Here is a 7,203-nt window from a genome sequence, read left to right on the forward strand (position 1 = left end):
ATATGCTTAGCAAGACAAATCCTTCCATGGTCAATTCACCATATGCCAGAGAAATAGTTGGCCTTTAATTAGATTACAAGAACAATGTAGATGCTTATTGATCAAAAAAGATGTATTGTAAAAACCGAATTACATAAGCACACGACGTGTGAAACATGGTCTGGATGATATGTTCAGGACCTGCTACATGTATGCCTTGGAATGATTCGTTGAGGACCTGCTACAGATTTACGGTCCGGATGCTATCAGAAGTGCACAGAGTTCTCCTTCAATCAAGGGTTCGTATCTATTACTTGACTGTCCGTAGACTTCTGACAGCTGCAAGAGAGCCACATTTTAATGCACTATAAATCAAGCATGGAATCTAAGAGATATCATTTTATAATAAGAGAAAAAGTCCAGCGTGGAAGTAATTTATTCTGCAGAAAATTCACAAGTGGATTCTTCTATCTAACGAATTACAGCTGAACACTTTGTTCATATTTGCAAGCAAACCATCTGAACACCATGTTCATATTTGCAAGCAAACCATCTGAACACCTTGTTTATATTTCAACGGAAGCACAAACCAGAGTAGCATCGTTACCTCTGCAAAATATTTAGCTAGCCCAAGCATGAATTTTACAGGATAACACACTTTCAACTTTACATAGCCTGTTAGCTCTGAAAAATATTTGTATATTGCAATCAAATTTAGACGAGAACACACTCGGTTTAGCTATGACCAAAACAGCTAACTCGCCACGAATCAAGATCAACCACACTATTTGTTGGGCATAAGTTACCTGCACATCCGAGAGGTACTGGGCCAGGGAAATTGTTCAAAAAACTGTAGCATGCAGCGCGTACTAGAGCATCCAACCGTGGCTGGCAGAGAGCGTGAAGGGGTAATGGTCAAACCAGCGACGCAGAACACCATTAGCAGAGTTGATGTGACCACCATGCAAACCAAGCACCACGTCGTCGAGCCTACCTGCTCTAAGGAAAGTTAAAAACACTTAACCCCGTCACCAAGGCCACACGCTCGCCGTATGCATTCGCCCCCAAAGGCGCCCACTGTCGCCAGCCAGAGAGGTCACCCGTCACTAGGGCCTCTTGCCGAACACACTGAAAAAATCGCATCATGCTTTTTTGCTCTGAATGTCAACTTCAGAATTGTGACTTTCATCTTACATTATTAAATTCAATGACAGATTCATCTTCTTGGCTCTAATGCACACTAGTTCATAATGAATCCATAGAGTCAGGACACTTGGAATTACCCCTGACCCTTGGCAAATTTTATTTACTATACTACCAAGTAGCCAGGCACAAATAAGGATTCTACCCGTCAGGCTCATGCAATAAATCTTTTCAGAATCAATAGTGAATGAAATTCAGAACCTGCGCCTTCATTTATCCAAGATTCCTCACAAAGTATACGACTGTTACAACTTCAATTCCCAATTGGGCATTAACACAAACACCCCGTGGGCACTCAGAATGAGATCCAAAGATGGATTACTAAGGTTCACACAAGCCTTGAAATTATGGAAACAATCAGATCAAAAACATAATGGTTACCTGCTAGGAGGAAGGGGCTAGCAACAGAACATGTGATGTAGTGTGAGAGGAGGAGATCACAGCCGCATGGAGAACAAGGGCAGCGTGCTCACTATGTCCATGCGTGTGCAAAAAAATAGGGAAGCGCACAAACCTTACACCCGGAGGCCGTGATGGATGCTTGTCTTGTACAGTCTTGGCAACCGTGCTCCAGCCTCGAGCCAGAGCTGCCGCGACAACCACCCGTCGGCCGCCGCGCTGCCGGACAACGCGGCCACACGCCTGATCACGACGTCACTGACGTCATTGACTTTCCCGCAGAACTAACCCGCTGAGCACCATGCCGTCGTCCAGCAAACCAGCCACCGCCACCGCCACTCTCCGTCAAAACTGCCGCTCATCTCGATTGAATAGGAACGTGGGAGACGGGTCGTGGCGTGGGCTAGCTATCCCAGTCCCCACAAGGCCACAATCGGGAAACGGTTTGTAGCCGATGTGCAAAAGAGGTGAAAGTTTACGTTTGTGTACATAAAAATTACATCGTGTAAGCGGTGGAGCCTGGCGGTCAGCCGTAAGGTTACGGCTCACCATACGGGGTGCCACCGGGGCGGGTTCGCTGGATTGTCCAGGGTGAGAATTATTTATTCTTCACCCTGGGTCACTAATAGACTTTATATATATATATAATGCCCGTGCGTTGCACCGGGCAAAAAAAATCTTAAAAAACTACTGTGCCTCTCACTATGTGCCACTTCCAGTATGCTCATCGCCAGTGAAGGGCGTGTGGATCTTTTTCCCCGGCGGGTCTTCCGGTTCTATTATGTTTAGGTTTCCAGGGGATCTGTCCAAATTCAATCAGTTTTTGTGGTCTTCGGAGTTTCTACATGCCATCTCATGGTCTACATCAACAACTTGGCAGCCCCTTCTTCCATGTTTGTAAGGACACGTGTTACTTAATCTTTGGCCTTAAACCTTTTTGCAAAAAAACAATAGAAAGGATGTTTTTTGAGATCTGTATCAATTGTTACATATTATTCCAGAGTTTAATAATTCATGTAAAGTTGTACTAAACCAGCGACAAGTGATATAGATCGGAGAGAGTAACTAAATTACCGTGAATTCAAAATTTAATAAGATATATATGTTTCATACAAAATTTATTAGTTACTTTTGTTCTGAGAAATATAACTAAAATTTTAATAGTAACAAAAATAGGTCAAAAATACATATTTGAACAGAGAAGTCTGCAAACGTTTGTGGTTACATGGCTGCCTACTTGATATACTGTAGCAACGTTTATGGTTACATGGCTGCCTACTTGATATACTGTAGCAGACAATACATAGTCCATGAGTTTCAGCTACTTAAGTAAAGAAGATTTTATATATCATGTTGAATTAAGATGACTTTTTTTTTTGAAATGGAACACTTGTATTCCATTACGACAAGGCTTGGTCGCTGGTCACATCACTAATTACATCATTGGGGCAATTGGTGAACCACTCACGGTACCCACCATCAGCTAAACTTGCACCTAAGGACGCCAGCACATGTGCTGGTCCATTACACTGTCTCGGCACATACACCACTAATGTGCGCGCTCGTCAATCGGCTAGTGTATGTATCAGTAGAAAGACTGCATCATGCCATTAGGAAGTGGTACGTGCATGCATGAAGGACTATGAGTTTGCATATCTATGTGGCATCACAGAATGAATTCATTATCCATCATGCTAGAAATTTTGTCAAGACATGTTAGGCGAGCAAACCTGGAGCTTGAGTCCATCAGCAGGGCGGCCATGTTTAAGATTCAGGCCAGTAAAAATCCCCCAGCTCGTTTTTATAACCTATTGCCTCTTCCTTCGGTGTTGAATCAACCGATCCATGGCCTGGGTCTACTGTCTAATTTGTCGATCCGTGCTTCCAGTGGCTGTCACTTCCTTGAATAATAGGGCGCACAATTGGGAGTATCTCGCAGCGCCTAGAGCTCCTGGAGCAAGCTCTGTCGACGATCGCCTGGGAGAAATCCACGCCCATCCACGTCTGGAGCCCTGGAAGGAACACTACGATGTGTCCACGGCCCATGTGTTGGCGGCCTCCATGAACACGAGATCCCTCTGTCTCCGGCCTCCACATCAGCGTCCCTAGCTGCGATGGCGCCTGTGTCAAATTCGAGCACGAGAAGCAATTGAGTAGGGGTTTCGGTGGAGGGCATCGAGTCTGCACCGGATCCCTCTGTCTCCGGCGCCCTGTTCCTCCTTTCCAAATCTGCAATTCATTAGAACGGAAAGGTAAATTTCTCAAGTTCAGTACCCTATTCAGAACAGAAAAACAAATCTGCTTAATTGGGATGTACCTTATGCCGATGTATATACCCTGTTCCTCCTTTTGAAATCTGCAATTCCTTTCTTTCCAAGTCTACCAGACTGCTTAATTTACAAACAAAGAAAATTGTGCTGCTTGTCATGGAAGAGATGGAGGCGGGGAAAACAAAACCATAGAAAACATGATGCGTGGAGGGGTTCTGGACGCAGGCGGGTCCTTGGCCGGCGGCGCTCGTGCATCAGGCGGCCACGGGCGGCCACCTTGGCCGGCGGCGCTCGAGAATCGGATGGCCATAGCCGTCTCTGTGCATGCCCGATGACGAGGTAGATCGGAGACGGGGCAACTTGATCCAGTAACTGTGGTCCGAGAACCGGTGGCGGACGACGTTCTACGACGACGGCGGCGCGGATCCGAGGCCATGGCATGCTCCTATTCTTCCTGGGGACAGAGAGATCGGGTGATGAGCGAGGTGAGAGGAGACAGAGGAAGAGGAGAGGGAGCAGGGCACGACGGCACTCATCTCCGGCGAGGATCCGGTCGCCGGCGGGTCGCAAGGTCGAGGCTGCGGCGTGCTCGGGAGCTCGGCCTAGGGCGGGTGCGGCGTACGGGCGTCGCTCCACTGGCTTCGGCCCAGATGTTTTCTAACTTGGACTACGGGTACAATTTCTAAAAACAGGAGGACCTTTTTGCAATACGGCTGCGACCGGGTGTGCGGGCAGAAGCGAACGAAACGGTTTTAGCCACCTCCCGTATATGTTAAATTCAAACTGAAAGCGTAATTTCATGAAAAGAAGTGCATTATAACAATAAACCCATGGAGTCAATCCGTGCTTTATTATTAGGAATAGACTAGCACAAATGCTCATGCGTTGCAACCGGAGAAAACATGCATGCTATTTTTATGTTCATCATCTCTCGTTATGTCTCCAATTTATTCGGGCCTTTCTCCCATTCGAGAGTACAGTTCCTTCGTTTCCCAAATAATTTAGATCCATGCACCAGTATCTGCTTATCAATTCACAAAAGGACTTGTTAATACGTCAACCAATGTCATATATAAATTTATGTAGTTAAAAAAGTAAGATAGGGCTATTTAACAGGTGAACAAAATATGAAGATTTATTAGCTTGCTTCAATGCTGCCTTGAGACCGAGGGAGTGGCTGAAGCGTGGCATGGTCTTCAACCCATCCCATACAGATGTGAAGGCTAATACTATATTCTTGCAATGATGATGTAGACACGTATTTAGGATTCTCGGCATTGAAATGCTTGGGGGTCTTAGATCCGGCAACCTTGGAAGCGTTGACGTTCCGTGACGTCCTTTCTCTTGCTCTTGATCTTTGTCTATCACATGTGATCATAGCATCAGAGTGCAAGGTTGTGGTCAATGACACCAAGGAAGGCACGGGTGGGTAGTATGCAAGCATTATTAAGGAGATTAAAGCGGCATCAAGATAATTCGCAAGATGCTCCTTATGAGCGTCTTTGAGAGACTGAGTCGGCACATCATCTAAAGATTGACGAAATCGTCACATAAACCTTCATAGACAACGGGAACTTCTCCTGCCACTAAATACACATTGCCGAAAGGCATGAAATAAACCTAAGAAAATGTGAATACAAGTGCCAAGTCTAGAACTTGTACCCTTGTGAGTTGGAGTATTGTTTTCCTCCTAACCATCCAACCACAGGTTGGTTCGTAGAGCATATATATTCTAATGCATGCAGATTAAATATGTGCCCTTAGGATCCTCGTGCTCATTAGATAGCATTGTCGACTTTCTTTTTTACCGTTAACCTGTGCGAACAAAGACCAGTGGCCATGAATTAGGATTGGCCGGCTCCATTTAAACTCGATATACTCAATATTTTTTAGGCTATCAAGATAATCGTCATACTTTTGCATCTTAATTTTCTAGAGCAACTCATTGTACCGTCCAAGATGTAACGATATAAACATCTAGACTTAACCTATGCAAATTAGAAGAATCTTGAAGTAGATTATTGGCCAGACAAAGCAATGGACCAACAGAGAACCCAAGAACCAAGCTGCCGTTTGTCACTTCAAGAGAAATTTGCTGACTGGGGTTCTTGTACCTCCCATCTGAAGGGTAGTACTCGACGAAACAACCCACCGAGTTGCTCTGTAATGCGCGAGGATAAGCCTTTTGATTCTATTCCAGATATGGATGGATTTCAAACTGTGGGATCAACTGAATGGAGACCTACATCAAAAGTTCGTCCTGTTTTCCACAGACCTAACAGTGTATGATGAGTTCATTGGATCATGTTGTCTCATGCCAACTACAGCTGCAAATTTTACAGAATTGGAAGCGGATAGTGGAGGCTTACTCACATCAATCGGAAAAAGGACAGAGGACGCCGGATCTTGATGATGGGTGGCTGAAAGCCTGGAACCGAGGACGCGCGTGGATGACATGAGGACCAAGAGGACACACAGCAGTACGCTCCGTCGTGCTGGCATCCGGCCCTTGGTCCCTGACACCACGGAAAGAAGGCAGGGAGGAGAGGCAGCTCCCAAAGGGCGAAGGAGACCCGAGATCCCTCGCGTCGGCAGGGCCGTCGACCTTCACGAACCTATCCAGATTGGACTGACGACCGCCCCCCGATGTGCCCGAGCCGCCACGCCCTGCCTCGATCCCATCTGGATCGAGAGAGCCAACGCCCGACCCCGGTCTCACCTCGCCACCTCGACACCGGCGACCACCGCCGGAACGAGCTACCCAGCGCCGCCCTGCCCAGCCACGCGTCCACGCCCTTGTTGATCCGTTTTGCCTGGGCTGAGTTTGGTGGACTGAGGCCCAGATGGCAGGGAGAAGTCCAACTCAATTAAAACAACAGCGACCTACGGAATTTTTTACGACGGAAACTACAGACGGTTCCCAAATTAATACCACCTCACGTATATGTTTTAAAATCAAACTGAAAGCGTAAATTCACGAGAAGAAACGTATTTTGACGGTGACACTAGTAGAAAAAGGGTCAAATGTGAAGCACATTAGTGCCGGTTTGATTTGGGCCCGGTACTAATGGTACCATTAGTGCCGGTTCGAACGGATTTGCATTAATGCCGGTTCGTGTTGAACCTTTAGTACCGGTTCGTGGCACGAACCGGTACTAAAGGGGTCTGACCTATAGTACCGGTTGGAGACACAAACCGGCACTATAGTGTAATTTTCAAACTTGAAAAAATCATAACTAAATCATCCTAATTCAAAAAATACATATAATATATCAACATTTGCAGAACAAAAAGATTGATCCGCTCAAACAACTAGTTTTCCGTTTCGACAGTTTTTTAAAATCACAAAATT

General features: G+C 45.9%; 1 long non-coding RNA gene across 1 annotated transcript; it reads right to left on the reverse strand.

Moving 5' to 3' along the window:
- Positions 1–3: 3 nt before the first annotated feature.
- On the reverse strand, positions 4–6,661 carry LOC123153420 (uncharacterized). The gene is made up of 4 exons (XR_006476479.1): positions 6,225–6,661; positions 3,899–4,872; positions 3,312–3,810; positions 4–318 (listed from the first exon to the last, which is right to left on the reverse strand). It is a non-coding gene; the product is annotated as an uncharacterized lncRNA (long non-coding RNA).
- Between the last annotated feature and the right edge of the window lie 542 nt (positions 6,662–7,203).

This window comes from Triticum aestivum, chromosome 7A (assembly GCF_018294505.1).
Source record: "Triticum aestivum cultivar Chinese Spring chromosome 7A, IWGSC CS RefSeq v2.1, whole genome shotgun sequence".
Classification (NCBI taxonomy): domain Eukaryota; kingdom Viridiplantae; phylum Streptophyta; class Magnoliopsida; order Poales; family Poaceae; genus Triticum; species Triticum aestivum.